The sequence below is a fragment of the Globicephala melas genome, chromosome 3 (genome assembly GCF_963455315.2).
Source record: "Globicephala melas chromosome 3, mGloMel1.2, whole genome shotgun sequence".
Taxonomy (NCBI): domain Eukaryota; kingdom Metazoa; phylum Chordata; class Mammalia; order Artiodactyla; family Delphinidae; genus Globicephala; species Globicephala melas.
Genome location: NC_083316.1, coordinates 97,908,459 through 97,925,362, shown reverse-complemented (window position 1 = coordinate 97,925,362; position 16,904 = coordinate 97,908,459). Strand labels below are relative to the sequence as shown.

The 16,904-nt window shown below is 42.0% G+C and overlaps 1 protein-coding gene across 5 annotated transcripts in view; it reads right to left on the bottom strand.

Annotated features, from left to right (window-relative positions):
• Nucleotides 1-359, bottom strand: part of HSD17B4 (hydroxysteroid 17-beta dehydrogenase 4) — a 179,896-nt gene extending 179,537 nt beyond the window's left edge. For all 5 annotated transcript variants that reach the window (XM_070045176.1, XM_070045175.1, XM_060296143.1 and 2 more), the window contains exon 1: nucleotides 227-359. The gene's annotated coding sequence lies outside the window, so the exon portion shown is untranslated. The remainder of the gene's footprint in view (nucleotides 1-226) is intronic.
• Between the last annotated feature and the right edge of the window lie 16,545 nt (nucleotides 360-16,904).

Genomic DNA, 16,904 nt, shown 5'->3' with positions numbered 1-16,904 from the left:
GAAAGTTAAAAAAGCCCTTGTAATAAGAAAGGTCACTCCTGGGCTTTGAGCCAGGACCTCGCCCCTCCCCCGCGCTGCCTCCAACCAGGAGGGTGCGTGGCCTGGAGGCGGGGCCCTCTTCTTCCGGAGGGTTGGTGCCCGTCACCCCGCCCCCTGCTCCCTACAAAGGCTCGTCTACCCGTGACGCTATCCTAGCATCAGGCCAACGGCGAGCTTCTTTGCTTACTGGGCACAAGGAAGTCCGCGGGCGTTTGGAATGTAGACTCGAATCAAGATGTAAATGTGAGCCTTGGGCATATGGCCACCAACGGTAAGCCAGGGGGACAACTCAGTAAACTGCGGTCTCCACGCTCCCGCCCGCTGCCGAGAAGGGCGTAGCTACGGCGACTGAGCAGCGCCAAACTTCTTCAAACGCAATCTCACGAGGGAGCCTAGCAAGCGGAGTATCGGTTCCGTCGCCAAGCTCCACCTGGCACAAGTACCCAGATCTTCATGCAGGGTACTTGCTTCAATCTTGCGTTGTGGTCTTTCCAATAATCCCGTTATTCTGTTTTAAAAAAAAAAAAACTGCGAAAAGAATAAAAGAAAAAAAGGTTGTGTGCGTTATTCTTACTTTCAGAAATGTCAGTGCAAAATCAACCCAACTGTGATCTTCCATGAGGTGTGCTCAGCCACAGGCCCACAAGAGCGAGAATGAAGGCTTTCTCAGCCATTGCTGGGAAGCTAATACACCACTTCCCAGACTCACAGCTGGGCTCTGGCTAGTCGCAGGCAGAGTGAGGTGTATGATACACTACAAAAGAGGGTTGCTTTATTAGTGTACACTGTTCTCTAATGCTCTTAGCTTGTTCTCGTGTCCTCATTCTTGTGGGGGGAGGCAGAAGCAGAGACTTAAAGGTACCAGTTAAAGGTAACTCGGTCTATTTGGGGTAAATGCAATCTTTCAGGATTTCTCCCTCCTCCCTTTTCTAGCCTAAAGGTCACATTAAGATAGAGGAAAGATTTGGCAGGGGTAGGAGTGGTCCTTAAAGCCCTGCTGGCCTCTGTTTCTCCCCCAAGCTACTGATAAAGTATGTGGCAGATAGAACTTGAGGTTTATTCTCTCAACATAACTGAGACGTCTCAGTGATCCTCAACCTACCTGCACTTGGCCCCAACTCAAGTCTATCCAGCCTCTGAAACGTGTTTGCATCAGCATGTGGGCTCAGGTATTCCTAGAATCTGCTGTGCATTGTCTCTCGCTCTCGGAATTATTTTAGCAACTTCTATGTGAGTCTAAAAAAAAATTTTCAAACAAACAAAAATAAATCTCTTCCATGCCAGCCAGGAGCCAAGGGAAACAGGAATAGGACCTTCAGCACATTATTGCATAAACAAACAAGGCCGTTAACATTCTGCCGCAGTCACTTTATGATGATTCAAAGTCACTTGCATAGCAGTGTCTTCTCAGAGTCAATATCTATCTGGTCTTTCTATCCTCTTCTCTCCCCCATCTCTCAGGCCCTGGCCCCGGAAGGGGAAAAGGGGTGTTGGGTCCCTGAAGACCCCAGGCCAACCACACCCCCTATTATCTACCCTCCTAATCTTTCTCCCTTTCCCAGTAAGAATTCTACTTAATCTCTGCTAGTCAGAACTCCTCCTAAGTTTGTCTTCTTTGCTCCGACCTTATGGATGTCTCTTTTCTAAGGGGTTACTCTTATAAGGGAGACACTAAGCTTTGTGACTTAGCTCTCATGGTGTGTGGAGAGCTGGGAGGGCATGAAGGGATGTTACAGGGAAACAGTATTTTTCTCTTTTTTGCTGCTGAGTCTCTGAACCTGCTTCCTATTGTTGGAGAATACCTCTACCTATTTCCTACCTCAGAGGCTGAAAATAAGAGACACTTACCTTCTTAGCCTCCTTGCAACCAGGCATAGCACATGTCCTAAGTTCTGCCAATCAGGTGGGATGGAGAGAATGACAAACTATACAGAATCCATTCTGGTGATAGGTGGTAGAAGCAGCAATGGTCTTAGCTCTAGCGGGGGTGGGCAAAATTCAGTGGTAGTAGCATCAGAAGGGTGAGTGGTGGCGTCTAGTATCCAGCTGCAAGGAGAACGGTGTCTTCACTAGACCACCTGCAGCATGATTGGGGCAGGGTTCCTGGCTGCAAAGCCCCTGACCTCACTCACTGGCCCTGAAAGTGATTCTGTCAGCTGTCACTGAGCTGCAGCTGGTTTGAGATTGCAGCTGTGCAGGGTGATTGAGCACATATAGACTACAGTAGCCAAGTTTAATATGAAAATAGATTCATTTGGGAACCAACACAGGCTTTCCAGGAGCTCATACTGCATAAGTCAGAATCAAGCCTTGGATGGAGATAGAAATTTTTCCCTGGAATCACAAGAAGTTCCCTAGGGGACCCTATACTGTAAAGGCAGCTGTAATTTACATGAACTTAAGACTCATTAATTTATCCCATACACACTACTAAATATAAAATAGATAACCAACAAGGACCTACTGTATAGCACAGAGAACTATACTCAATATTTTCTAATAACCTATAAGGGAAAAGAATCTAAAAAAAATAGATATATGTGTCTGTATTACTGAATAACTTTGCTGTACACCTGAAACTAACACAACATTGTAAATCAACTATACTTCAATTAAAAACAAAAAGACCCATCAATAGCACCAGGAACGAAGCACCTCAGACCTGGTTTTTCCTCAAGCTCAGTTTAGTAGGTAGCAATCTAATGGATTTTTTGCTAATTTTTTTCCTCTTTTATCTTGTTTCTTAGCCTTGGATAGATGACCCAGTTTGGACCTAATGCAGCAAGAGAATATCTGCAGGAAAAAAATCTTTTTAAAATGCATCTTTCAGAGTAGGAAAGTTTATGTCCATGTGGCCTTACTGGACCTCTGAAGCACCCACCGTCTTGGTGGTGACAGTAGCTACAGCACAGCTGGAGAAAGCTTGGGTTTCTGCAAGAGGAGTGCATGAAAGCACAACTAACATCTCTACAGAAGATTTTTCCCAATAGAGTTTATGTTCACAGACCGTGGCCAACCAGCACAGTATGACTAGTAACCTGACAGGCTTAAACAAGAACTTTTCTCTTTCCTCCATCCCGCAGATAATCCTAAATAAATTGGCTGGCAACTGCAGTAAGGGTCTGGATTGCGCTGGAATCTGGGAGTGTCATTTTTGCTTATGATAACTGCTGCTAGTGTTTTTCCAGCAGTGAGGCTGCTACTACACTGACCTTCTGTATGCTGTGTGCTTTGTTTTTTGTTTGTTTGTTTTTTCAGCAATAGAAACATCAATGGTTTAATGGATGGGTGATCTTGCACATCTGAAGCAAGGTCCTGGAGCTACATCCCACCATGTGCTGCAGACAGTGGGCAGGACATGTTAGCAGTCTTTGTTCTGCTGTGCTCTTCGGAAAAGTAAGACACAGAGAGAATTGCAGCTGGGTTAGGCCTACTTTGGAGGTTAGAGGAGTTACATCCATTTCTAGTATAACAGGGCAAGATATGGTGATAGCACTAAGTGGTGGACAGTGTATCAAAGTTAAGTTTTTAATAAAAGCAGGACCATGTTTTCCATTTTAAACTTATCTCTTGGTACTTGCCTGGCTGTCCAGTGGTTGAGACTCCACACTTTCACTGCGGGGGGCACGGGATCGATCCCTGGTCGGGGAACTAAGATCCCATATGCAGTGAGATGCAGCCAAAAGTTAAAAAAAAAAAAAAAAAAAAACTTACCACTTGTGCAGTCAGAACCCTATGCAGGAGGTAAGATCTGAATATTCATGCATTCAGCCTTTACTTATTAAGGGTGCTATGAGTCAGGCACTGTTCTTGGCCTAAGAACAGAACAGACAAGGTCCCTGCACTTATAGATCTTACATTCTAGAGAAGGGAGAGGATAAACAGCAAAGGAAGAAATGATTTCATCTCATTGCAAGTGCTAACGAAAAATTGTATCAATTTATCAAACAGAACGCATTACGTTCTAGGCAACTTGTTAATGTTTTACACATATTAACTCATAACACTCTAAAAAGTAAGTGCATAATTATCCTCATTTTTAGATGGGAAACCTAAAGCGCAAAAAGGTGAAGTAATTTAGCTAGCATGTAGTAAAGAGAGGATTCAAACCCCAGTGGTAGAACTCTGTTGCCTGAAATAAGCTAACAGGATTCGAAAGAGATAGAAAGTTGAGACAGAGGAGGGAAGTACTAATTTAGCGAGGGCATCCAGGAAAGGCTTATGAGCAGATGAATTTTGAGCTGAGACTTGAAAGTTGAGAAGAAACGGTCAAGCAAGGATTGTGACGGGGCTCTCCAAGCAGCATGAACAGTACATGCAAAGGACCTGTGGGGAGAATACCGTCTCACCTCCTGGCACAAGAGGAGGTCACAGAGGGAGGCAGGGACCAGATAGTGTGGAATCTTGGAGGCCACAGTGGAAAGTATGGATTTTATTCTAGTTATAATGGGGAGCGCTTCAGAAGCGGGGGAGTAAAATGATCCGTTGAGCAAAACTACATATTCCCCTCTGTGCACTTACAAGAATGTAAATGCATAGAGAAAAGCCCAGGAGAACATACCACCTGATTAAGTGGTTAGTTCTGGGCATGATTTGGGACCATGGCAATGATCAAGGGGACTTTGGCTTTTTCTGTTTTTTACCTGAAAAGCTACTTGTGTAATTATACAAATGAATAACTTCTAAAAACAAGTTAAGCTCCATAAAATCCCATGTGTTGTGTAGCTTAAAACCCTCTCAGTTACAAGCAGCTGCATCACGCTGAACTAAACACAGTATCTGTGGAGCTTGTGAACTCTGCTTCAGACACAAACCTGAATTACAGGATGTATATCTCCCTTAGAGAAACCGCAAGCAGTCGTGTGTATTGCGTAGTGAGCAAAACCTCTTAGGGCAGAGTTGGTAAGACTGAAAAGAGGCACAGTAAGTAAAGCTGATTGTGAGGCTGAGAAAACCCAAATAGGGAGTAAGAACTTGATAAATGAACTTGTTTACAAAATAGAAATAGACTCACAGACAGAGAAAACAAAACTTATGGTTACCAAAGGGGGTGGGAGGATAAATTAGGAGTTGACATTAACAGATACACGCTACTATATATAAAATAGATAAGTAACAAGGACCTACTGTATAGCACAGGAAAGTATATTCAATATCCCGTAATAATCTATGATGGAAAAGAAGCTGAAAAATAGATAGATATGAATAACTGAATCACTTTGCTATACACCTGAAACAACATTGTAAATTAACTATACTTGAATTTTTAAAAAGAGTTAAAAAAAAAAAGATTAAGAACTTGGCTGGTTTCTCCCAGTTGGAAGCAATTGACAATTCTATGCATTGTCTAAACTATGAAAACCAGTTTTAGTATATAGTGAGCTACTGCCAGTTTTGTCTTTCTTTGTAGAAGGTACCTGATGAAATGTGCTTTAAGAGTAACCTGGATTATCTTGGACACCTACTCCCACGACCATTGAGCCACTTGGGATTTACTACCCACTTTCACATCTCATTGCTTTCAATCTTCCTCCTTCCTGTTCACACCCTCTCACTCATCACATGGCTTATTTCCTGCTACGCGACTCTTCACCTCAGCTCCTTTCATTATGCTTGGAGACTTTAGAAGCCCTGTGCATGATCCAGCCAATGCCCTGCTTCCTAGTTGCTTAATGCCCGCACTTCCAGTGACTTTTTATCCAGTCAACTTCGGCAACTTTTTCCCATAGTCACACCCTGGACATGTTCGTTACCAGTTACCACTTCGGCAATCTCACATCCAAACCTTTCCAGCTCAAGTACTCCCATTGCAGAATCCTTCCCTCTCACGGCAACTTCCAACGCATCCCTCCGTGTCTCTCTGGACACCCAGAGCCTCTTTCTGTCTTCCTTTCTGTCTTGCTTAGACTCCATGACTCATCATTATAATCCACAACCTTGCTTCTCTTTTCCTCCTAGAAAACTTTTCTTTTCACTCCTAGAAAACTTTGAGATTTTCTAGCTTAAAATGTCTTCTAATTTCTATGATCATTTCTTTCTTGATGCATGAGTTATTTACAGATATATTTCTTCATGTCAAATATATGGGGATTTCCTAGTAATCTTTTTATTGTTGATTTTGAGCTGAATGCCTTATTATCAGAGAACATATTCTGATTTCAGTCCTTTAAACATATTGAGGTTGGCTTTATGACCCAATTTTAGTAAAATTTGATTCAATGTTAGTAAAGATTCCATGTATATTTGAAAAGAATGTGTAATTTGCAGTTTGGAGCTCAGGGTTCTATACATGGCTATTAGGTTAAGTTTGCAGATCATATTTTTCAAGCCTTTTATATCCTTACTGATATTTTGCCTGCTTGTTCTATCAGTTACTGAGAAAAATGTGTATAAAATACCCCACTATGACTGTAGACTGTGAGGAAAGCCTAATGATTTAACACAGATTAGTGGAAAATATAGAATGAGAAAATGCAAGGAAAAGTTCTGGAAAGAGTGATACAAGTTATTTTTACTTGGAAGTGACACCTCGATTTTTTTTAATGAATTTATTTATTGTTTATTTATTTCACTTATTTATTTTTGGCTGCGTTGGGTCTTCGTTGCTGCATGCAGGCTTTCTCTAGTTGTGGTGAGCGAGGGCTACTCTTCGCTGCATTTAAGTGCCTAGTAAGTAGTAAATGCTCAGTAAAATTTAATTTTCTTCCTCTTATGCAGAGGAACTGAAGGTTTACTCTAGAACAACCCAGTGACTATAGCTGTAGTCACCTGTAATCACAGGTGGTTGGATATATTTATGCTTACCTGTGGGTAGAGTCCCTGGCGTGAACCATGGGTTCGGTACTTTCCATCTAATTCTCGGTATTAAAGAATCCCTTCAACATTTGTATATGAGAAGTGGCTTAACAAGTTTATTCGTTATCTGTTGTTACACAACAAATTACTACAAAACCTAGACAGTTTAAAATCACAAACATTTATTTATTATTTCAGCTTCTATGAGTCATAAATCTGGGCCTGGTTTAAGGGGGCACCTCCAACTCAGAGTTTCTCAAAATGTGTCTCACAAGGCTGTAATCAAGGTGTTGACTGGCTGCAGTCATCTCAAGGCCCATTTGGGGGAGGCTCCACTCTGAGCCCACTCCTGTGGCCACGGGCAGGCCTCCGGTCTTTGCTGGCTATTGGCTGGAGACATGAGTTCCTTGCCACGTGGGCCTCTCCATAAGGCTCCTCACAACTTGGCAGTTGTCCTCCCTCAGAGCGAGCAAATGAGAGAGCAAGAGAAGGCACCTAGACAGAAGCCATAGCCTCTTTTTTTTTTTTTTAATAGACTTCATTTTTTAGAGCAGTTTTAGGTTCACAGCAAAATTGGGCAAAAAGTACAGAGGGTTCTTATATAACCCCTTCCCCGACACATGTACAACCACGCACACGCACACCGTGGACATCCCCCGCCAGAGTGGTAATTTGTTACAACTGATGAGCCTATATTGACACAACATTATCACCCAAAGTCCACATTTAGGTATTGTACATTTTATTGGTTTTGACAAATGTATAATGACACGTATCCTCCATTATTGTACCATACAGAATAGTGTCACTGCCTTCAAAATCCTCTGTGCTCTGCCTGTTCATCCCTCTCTCTCCCTAACCCCTGGCAACCACGGATCTTTTTACTGTCTTCATTTTTTTTTTTTTTTTTTTTGTCTTTTCCAGAATGTCATATAGTAGGAATTATACAGTGGGGAGCCTTTTCAGATTGGTTTCTCTCACTTAGAACATGCACTTAAGTTTCCTCCATGTCTTTTCATGGCTTGATAGCTCACTTCTTTTTAGCACTAAATAATATTCCATTGTCTGGATGTACCACAGTTTATTTACCATTCCATCTGCTGAAGGACACCTTCGTTGCTTCCAAGTTTTGGCACGCCATAGTCTTTTTGTAACCTAATCTTAGAAATAACATCCCATTACTTCTGTGGAGTTCAGTTCATTGGAAGCAAATCAATAAATCCAGCCCGCACTCAAAAGGGAGAGATTACACAAGGGTGTGAATATCAAGATGGGGGAGGGAGGATCACAGAAGCTATCTCGGAGGTTGCCTATCACCCCAGGGAAGACAAGTGTTTACAGCGACCTTGACCATGCCCAACCAGCCACATCAGTGAAAGGATGCCCTTTATAGAATCTGTGCCTGAAAAGAGTCTACTCTTGTTTTACTGTAGAATAGTTTACCAGAGTACTAAAACTACTGAGCGACCCAAATGGATGCTATTTTGCTCATTTTGAGAATGATCCTAAAGCAATGCGCAGCACTATAAAATTCTCTGCCAGCTCATTTTACTAGAAAAATAGAATCTACTTCTGGCGCATTTTCTTGTACAGCTGCCCATTCCATTCAAGTTTTTAAAAAAGAGAAGACCTCCCAATTAAACTATGCCATTTATTCCGCTCCTCCCTGTACTGCAGAGTGGAGTATATAATAGAGGACAAAATATCTGATAAATAAAATAATTCCAGTATTATTGCACGTATTATATCACATATAGTTACTTATACTTCTGTACAGAAATGACAATGAGCTGAATATACGGTTTTACAGAGTAGGCATCCACTTGAGAAATGTTCGGATATCATGTTAAAGTGCAATGTGCCAAATTTAAAATAAAGAATATTTATTACTGCTCACAGTAAAATATGTATATATGTGATATCGTTTTATATAGAGATTAATAAAATATCACTGGAATGTATATAGGAATTCAGATTCTACATTTTTTTGGTAGGGAAACTTTATACTATTTACCATCAAGTGGAATGGAAAGGTGAAGTCTGGTGCTTTTTTTCATCCGCAGATCCTAAAATCCCCATACTAGTCCAACATTTGGGGGAAAAGTATTTGTGAAACCATCTCTCGGTGGGAACAGTGGATCTACACGCTTATTTACAACTTTTAACAGATGAATCCCTTAACTCTCTGAGAGGTGTGTCCAAATGTAGCATGGAACCTCTGCTCTTTGCCTTATTGGGTAGTTACATCCAACCTGAGTATGTTAAACAATTTGGTGATTTCTGCCTCAGGTGGAAACATGAAGGTCCACGATAGTTAGAAAACAGTGGCACCACATCACCACAAGAGGGAGTAAAGAGCCACAAAAACATCTCATACGGCTAGGCTCTAGCATTTCGGAGGAAACAGAACTTTTGCTGTTTCTATTCCCCCCACACTCTTACCTCTTCTAACAATCCAGAGACTTTCTTCTGGCCAAAGGCAGGCCCAGTACCTACAGATCTCTCTGTAGAAATGAAGAAAATAGAACCGGGAGCAGGTTACTTCTCCTATGCTGTCCCAGGCTGACTTTCCAGAGGAATGCTCTCAGATACCGATTCACACAGAAGTGGGTTCCTGTCTCATCGCTGAAGACACCCTTCAGTGCCTGCCTCTGCTCTCTGATTCACCACCCAAGCCCAAATATCTGGTTTATGAGAACACATGCCATGTTCAGTGATTCGAGTAGTTCTTGAATTAACTTACCACAGCACTAAAGTAACTAGGTAATACAGGGGCCAATGAGTAACTTTCAAAGGCCAACAGTAAGCACTCAATATGGAGAAAGGTCAGACTTTGAGCCTAAGAAAACACACCTTTCTTGGAATGACATAAATAGAAATCCTCAGTTATAATCCACAATCATTGCTGAGTCCTTTGCGCCTGGGGAAGTTCTAAAACTCCGAGCCCCGTAAATGGTAGCCCATTATACCGAATTAACCGTCCAGGGTGTTTGGAGATTTTTTCATTGTTAACACAGCCTGGGGAAAAAAAAAAAAATGATGAATAGAGCTGAATAAGATAGTTTTCCCTCATCAGAGTTAGTCAGACGCTGCAGGCAGAATGTCAGGCAAAAAATACAGGGAAGAGTAAATACAATGGGAGATAACTTATGACTGTGACCATAGAAATGTGATTCCTTGAGTCCTGACTGATGCTTACTAATCCTGTTTGGATTCAACAGAACAGGTTTCCAAACTACGATTTAAAACTTTTCTTGAAAATAAATTATCAAATCACTGCCGCAAGAGTTCCCTCGTTTACTAGATCCCTATGATAACTCTTCTCCAAAGAGTTCAAAGTGTTGTACTGAATAGAAATGTGAATTTTTAAAAAACACTGTCAGAGGCAAAGCTTAATCTAGTCATAGTGCTGGGAGAAAGGTTGGGAGATGGGAAAAACCATAACCAAGATGTCTTAAAGACTGAAGATGACTCCAGGTGGCTGAAGAAAGAGCAATGGCGAAATCTTTTGGCCTGAAAACTTTCAGCTAGCTAAAGGACTGAGAATACAGCCATGGCCCTGTACAACAGCCATCTTGAAAGCTTGGGGGAGCTAATTGCAACTTGGGAGACATGTCACATCTTGAATCTTGGAATCTTCCAACAGACTTCAGATCCAGAACGTTTCATGATACAATTCCCAAAACTCCTCTCCCTAACACTCTTCTGCTATGAACACTGGTCCCTCTTCTACAATGCTCATTTAACATTAAGAAATATATGCCTCCAACTCACCACATACTTGTATTCCTGCCATTGTATCAGTGTTCCTTCCCAGCTTTAGATCTGCTCAAGTCAACATGATTTTACAGTTCGGCCCCAAAAGCTCAGAAACGCCTGAGAAGCAGGCCAGCCTTGCACACAGGCCAAGTCTCTAAGTCAAGCTCTAAGAAGTCTCAGCAAAGGAACGTGAAGTCCCGGTGGCTTGTCAGGATCCATCTCTGCAGTCAGGGGAATATGAAGCTTTGATTGGTCAGACCTGGGTCACAGGCCACATTTAGAGCTGGGGGTGAAATTAGCTCTATCTACATTGAGCATAGGAGAAGAGTAGATCCCCAGTTAATGTGAGAAGCTATTAGAAATAGAGTAAATGGGGACTTCCCTGGTGGCACAGTGGATAAGACTCCACGCTCCCAATGCAGGGGGCCTGGGTTCGATCCCTGGGCAGGGAACTAGATCTCACATGCATGCCACAACTAAGAGTTTGCATGTCACGACTAAGGAGTCTGCATGCCACAACTAAGGAGCTGGCAAGCTGTAACTAAGAAGCCTACCTGCTACAACTAAGGAGCCAGCCTGCTGCAACTAAGACCCGGTGCAACCAAATAAATAAATAATTTTTTTTAAAAAAAAAGAAATAGTGTAAATGAATTCTGGGCAGCCAAAGAGTAACACGTGTCTACCTCCACCACTTTTCAGGCCTTCCCTCTCTATCATACCCTGCACAGGCCCATTTAGCTTCCAGGGAACCTTGGATGTCTGAGTCTAGTGAACATGGAGCCCTTGGTGTTGTGCAGTGTGGTGGCTCTGACTGTTCACAACCACATACCAGGTCATTGCCGTGTGATGAGGCTCATTAGTATCCATTCACTCAATACTGTTTGAGTCTCTGCTCATATATTTTGTTAATTTCTATTGTCAGCAAGTCACCCCCCCCACCATACACACACACACACACACACACACACACACACATACACACACACACACATCACAGGGAGACAAGCCAATGATAACATCTGACAGCAACAAAAAAGACCTCAGATAATAGGCATCATGGTGATAGGGGAAACTTCAAGGATGGTCAGGGTGATGGAAGGTGTTCATTACCACTGTTTTAAATTCATCTTAGAACAAGCCATGTCATCTGTACAAAATTCATGTAAAATAAATCATTTGTTTCAAATAAACATCTCTATTCCCCCCTTTCAGCATTGTATTTAAACAAAATAAATTAAAAGAGTAGATACTTTTTACCCACATCTGGTTCCTGTATTAACCACATGTAATCAAATCAATTATTGAGTGGTTCACTAGGGAAGAGTGATTATCCTTCCACAGTGAGACATCTCCAAATTTTCAGAGCAGCAAGCAGATATAATGAGAATATAACAATTCTTCCAGGAGAGACATTCTTTTTCCTCAAAGTGATCCAGTTCTGCCCCCACAGTGTGTAATTTGCCACTGGAACATCCCACTATCAGCCTTTTGGATGGTCCTGGGGGTACTGACTCCTAGGAACTAGGTCTCCTGATGCTCTCAGATCTACCGTGAACAAATGTGGGCTCAGGAACTGGAGGGTGCGGACTCCCATCCTGCTAGACTGGAGAGTGCACAGGCAAGGAGCAGTGTGTGTGTGGTTAAAAGGGCAGCTACCATCCCAGCTCCACCACATACCACCTGTGTGCCCTTTAACAGTCTTTCTTTCTGAGCCTGAGTTTTCTCACCTGTAAAATGGTGATAAGAGTTCCTACCCTCTAGAGTTGTGATGGAGACAATATGGTCCACAGAGAGAGTTTAGCATAGTGCCAGGCACATGGTACTAAATAAAGATTGGTTTTGATTAGGGTTTTGATTTGTGTTATCTTTTTTTTTCTCACTTTGTTTTTAAGTGCCCAGGAGGTGAAGCTTGGCCTGAACTCTTACTTCCATCAGGAGGACTGTCACTGACAACTTAGAGCAACCTTAAACAAGAAGAACTCAGTTAGATAACTTGGTCCTTCACGGAATATAAGTAAACAACCAGTACTTAGATTTCCTTTTACTTGCCAACTTGGAAGAGCTAGCAAACAAATTTTAGTCAGCCTAAGGAATGTTTAAAAACCCTAATATCCTCTTTCTAGAGAGTTTGTCCTTCTAGTTCACATTATTTTGACTCAGTTCTGGCTCAAAGATATAATATGATGCATCACACAGTCCTAAAAGGAAAAGGTCAGAGCATTATTAAGAGTGATAGCTTCTACTTATTGAGGATATACTAGACATCCTGCTATGAATGGTTTATGTGCCTTAGTGATTATTTGAGATAGGCACTGGATATGCCCATTATACAGATGAGGAAACTGAGAAATGAAATGAAAGAAAAGAAGTTTCAAAGAAATGAAATCACACTCCCAAACTCCAACTACGAATCTTGTTTCCTTAACATTAGGCCACTTTGCAGTCTTCCAAAATACTTCCAGTGATTGCAAATGCTTAAAAATAATAAAACTTAATTTGAATCAATATATTTTCATGATACTTTAGGACAGACTTTAATTCTGAGTTCTAAATGGTCTGTCTCCACTGACCAGGTCAGGTGCCTACTAGTCTGTTTCTAGGCAAAGTTTCCCGGCACTAAGTTTTCTTAGGTTCCCTCTCCCTTCTCTAAAAGAGCAAGCACTTTCCACAGCGAATATAAAACCAACCTAGAAATCATCTTGTATCAATCAGAACTCTTTCAGTTTGAGTCAGATACAGACTCAATCAGTTTGAGTCAGAAACTTGACTCAAACTGGCTTAAGCAAAAAAATTAAATGTATTGGCTCCTGAAACTGGAGAAGTCCAGGGGAAGGCGACTGTGGGTGAGGCTGGAAGTACTGCCTCAGATGATAGCATCAGGACTCACTTTCTCTCCATCTCTCCATCCCTCCACTTTTCAGGTTCCTTTCTTTCTCAGCCTGCCTCTCTCCTCAAGGCAGCACATTGGCTGCCAGAAGCTCCAGACTCACAGCCTCATAGTTTCAAGTCCGGGGGGAACACAAAAGGATTCTTTCCCTGTATCTCTAGCAAAAGTCCTAGGATGATTTACAGTTGAGCCTGATTGCACAGCTGCATTGCATGTTCATTCTTGAATCAATCACTGACACAAAGGGGAGGCCATGCTCTGATTGACCAGACCCACGTCATGTGCTCAACTGTCATCAGAGTTACCATCAGCATCTGGATAGAGAGCTGGAGGGAGATGGTACTGCTGTCCTACAGAGAAACCAGCATGTTGTTCACAATAGAAAGAGAATGGATGCTGAGCAACAAAATGTAAATGACCACAACGTAAACGATGTTAGGTCCTAATACCCTATGAGCCTAGGGACTCAACTACACATACTCTTAACTAAACTCTGGGCCCATGAATGACAACATGACATAACGTTAGAAATCAGAACAATTCCTAAAATCATGGCCAGATAGCGATTGCCAACCTATGGGCAGAGGTCCTGAGTTCGGGCAAAATATAGATTTAAAGAGTTAATATAAAGCATCTCTCACTCAACGATTAAGTTATGCCAGAGTCAATACCTGTGAATCCAGAGCAATGTAACAAGTATCAATCATCCCTCTTTCCCCACACGCACTTTGTCATGACCTTGGAGATTCCAGGATTTAAAACAAAGGAGCCATAACAGAGACTAAAGGAGCCAGAGGCAAGCAGGCTCAGAAGCTTTCAGCTTATCCTGAAGAGCTAACGCAGGAGAAAGGTTCTTCTCAGATGGTGTCCATATGGTTTACATATAGTGTACATGGAATTTGTGTCAAATCTACAGCCAGGGACAAGAGTGATGCAGAAGGAACAGACCAATCACCTTTCTTAGAGCTGTGATACACCGAGAACATGACCTCAGCCTGGCACCGGTGAATGAGAGGAGTCATTGTTGAAGGGAGCCAGTGAACTGCTAAGACGGAATGTGGCTCTGGTTGGATGAAACCGTTAGCACAGCCCTGGTACCCTTGGTTGAATATGTTATTACATTTCAAAAGTAAAGAGAAAGGTGCAACACGATAGCTAGTGAATATTTTCAAAATGAAGATTAACATTTATCTCCAAATACGAATCTTCCTCAAATATAAACTGCTAATTTAAAAGGCCTCAAGTATTAAGTCTCCTAGATAAATTCTCTGTGCATCTGATTCCTTCTTCATAAAACAGCCTGGATGATGGTTTTAGTTTCAAATCTAAAATTCAACAGCAAGCATTTTCTTAGAAAAGGCAGCTACTAACTACAGAGGTATCTTAGTCCAGCGATGTGGCCTCAGTTCACACTAAAAACCACTCCCATCACCTCCGCATCCCTGTCCACATTCTCCAGGTGGTGGTGATGATGATGATGATGATGGTGGTGATGGCGGCAGCTAATAGGAATCGAGCCCTTATTATATGCTAAACGCTCTTCTTTACCTAAGTGATTTACACGGATAATTTAAGTATTGCAATTATCTTCACTTAACGGATAAAAATAACAAGAGATGGAGAAAATAGTAACCTGCACAAGGTCACAGCCTGCAAGTGACTCCCTCACCCAGATGTTTAACCCAATCATCTGATTTGTGGACATGACAGTATGGATCTCAATTTTATTGCTGTCAGTAACAAGCTAGTTGTTACTTGTAATAATTTTCAGCATTTGAATTTGGATATGCATGAACAAGCCTCACATAGGTAAGGACAGGACTAAGATGATTTAGGTAATTTTTTGACAGCAACTTTCTTTGACCCATCACAGAACATTCTGCCATTGAATATCTGGAACTAGAGAAGGAGAATCCTCAGGATTCAACTCAGCCACCCACCCGTTTTCTGGGAGCCGTAGGGTGCTGTACAGTATAGGGGTCTCGGTATCAGTGCTGGGTTCAAGTCCTGGCTCTGCCACTTACCAGCTGAGTCATTGGGAAATTTTCTTATCTTTTCAGTGTTAGTTTCTCTTCTATAAAGTAGAGGATAAACATCACATACCTCATAGTGAAAAAGTACGATATAAGACAGCTATGTTATTTTAGCCCCAGTAAATAAATGCTTCACAATAGCATCATATTCAGGGTGGGAAAGTCTGAATCCCAAGATGATCAATATAAGATATCTGCAGAAGGGACAGAAAATTCAGAAGAACACAGGAAAGCATTAAATTCAGAGACAGCCATTCTACCTCTGCAAGAACTAATCTTTTTTTTAAATAAATTTATTTATTTTATTTTATTTATGGCTGTGTTGGGTGTTCGTTGCTGCACGCAGGCTTTTCTCTGCTTGCAAGGAGTAGGGGCTACTCTTCGTTGTGGTGTGCAGGCTTCTTATTGTGGTGGCTTCTCTTGTTGGGAGCACGGGCTCTAGGTGCGCTGGCTTCAGTAGTTGTGGCACACGAGTTCAGTAGTTGTGGCTCATGGGCTCTAGAGTGCAGGCTCAGTAGTTGTGGCACATGGGCTTAGTTGTTCCACAGCATGTGGGATCTTGACTGAAATAACCCTCAACGTGCCACTTTGTCTTTCCTGGAGCAAAGAACAATTTTATCATCTGTAAAAACTTCCATCAAAGTTTCCCTGATCCACTCTCACTTGTAGGTAGGGTTTTCAAATTATAACTATAGCAGCAGAGCTGCTAAGTGTGAGGAAAGGTGGGGGAGGGGGTTAGGAGGCACAGGTCAGGCAATTGGCCTCTACCTTTAGGAATGCCCCTTCTTGAGATGCCAAGAAGCTGATGGTGATGGTTCAACACCACTCAGGGAAGTATGATGCCTGCTCCAACTCATTAGTCTTGCTTTTGATAATACCTGCTTCCCCACTACCAAAGCTATCCCTCCTACAATCAGCTCTGACTCCCTTGACCAGTGGACCAAGAAGGTGGGGAGGGTAGGAGGTTGGCTCAGTAGTTTATATTTCAGAATTCATCTCACCATCATCATCATCCCACAATATTATTTGGTCATTGGAGTTTATCAGGCATCAGAACTACTGTTGGTTGGCTCTTTTAATTCCACAACATACCTTGGAGAGTATCCACATGGTATTTGCTGCCTAAAGTTGGCAGTCAGTCACTCTTAGAGACGATTCAAGAGAATACTTGATGAATCTTATGAGTAAGAGAAGCCACACACAAAGGAATACATACTGAATGATTCCATTTATATGAAGTTCAAAAACAGGCGAAACTAATCTAGTGCTAGAAGTCAAAATACTGGATGCCTTGGGTGGGGATTTCTGGGTAATAGAAATGTTCTTAATCGGACTGCTGGTTAACAGGTGTGTTTCCTTTGTGAGAAAATTCTAGCACTGTATCTTTATGA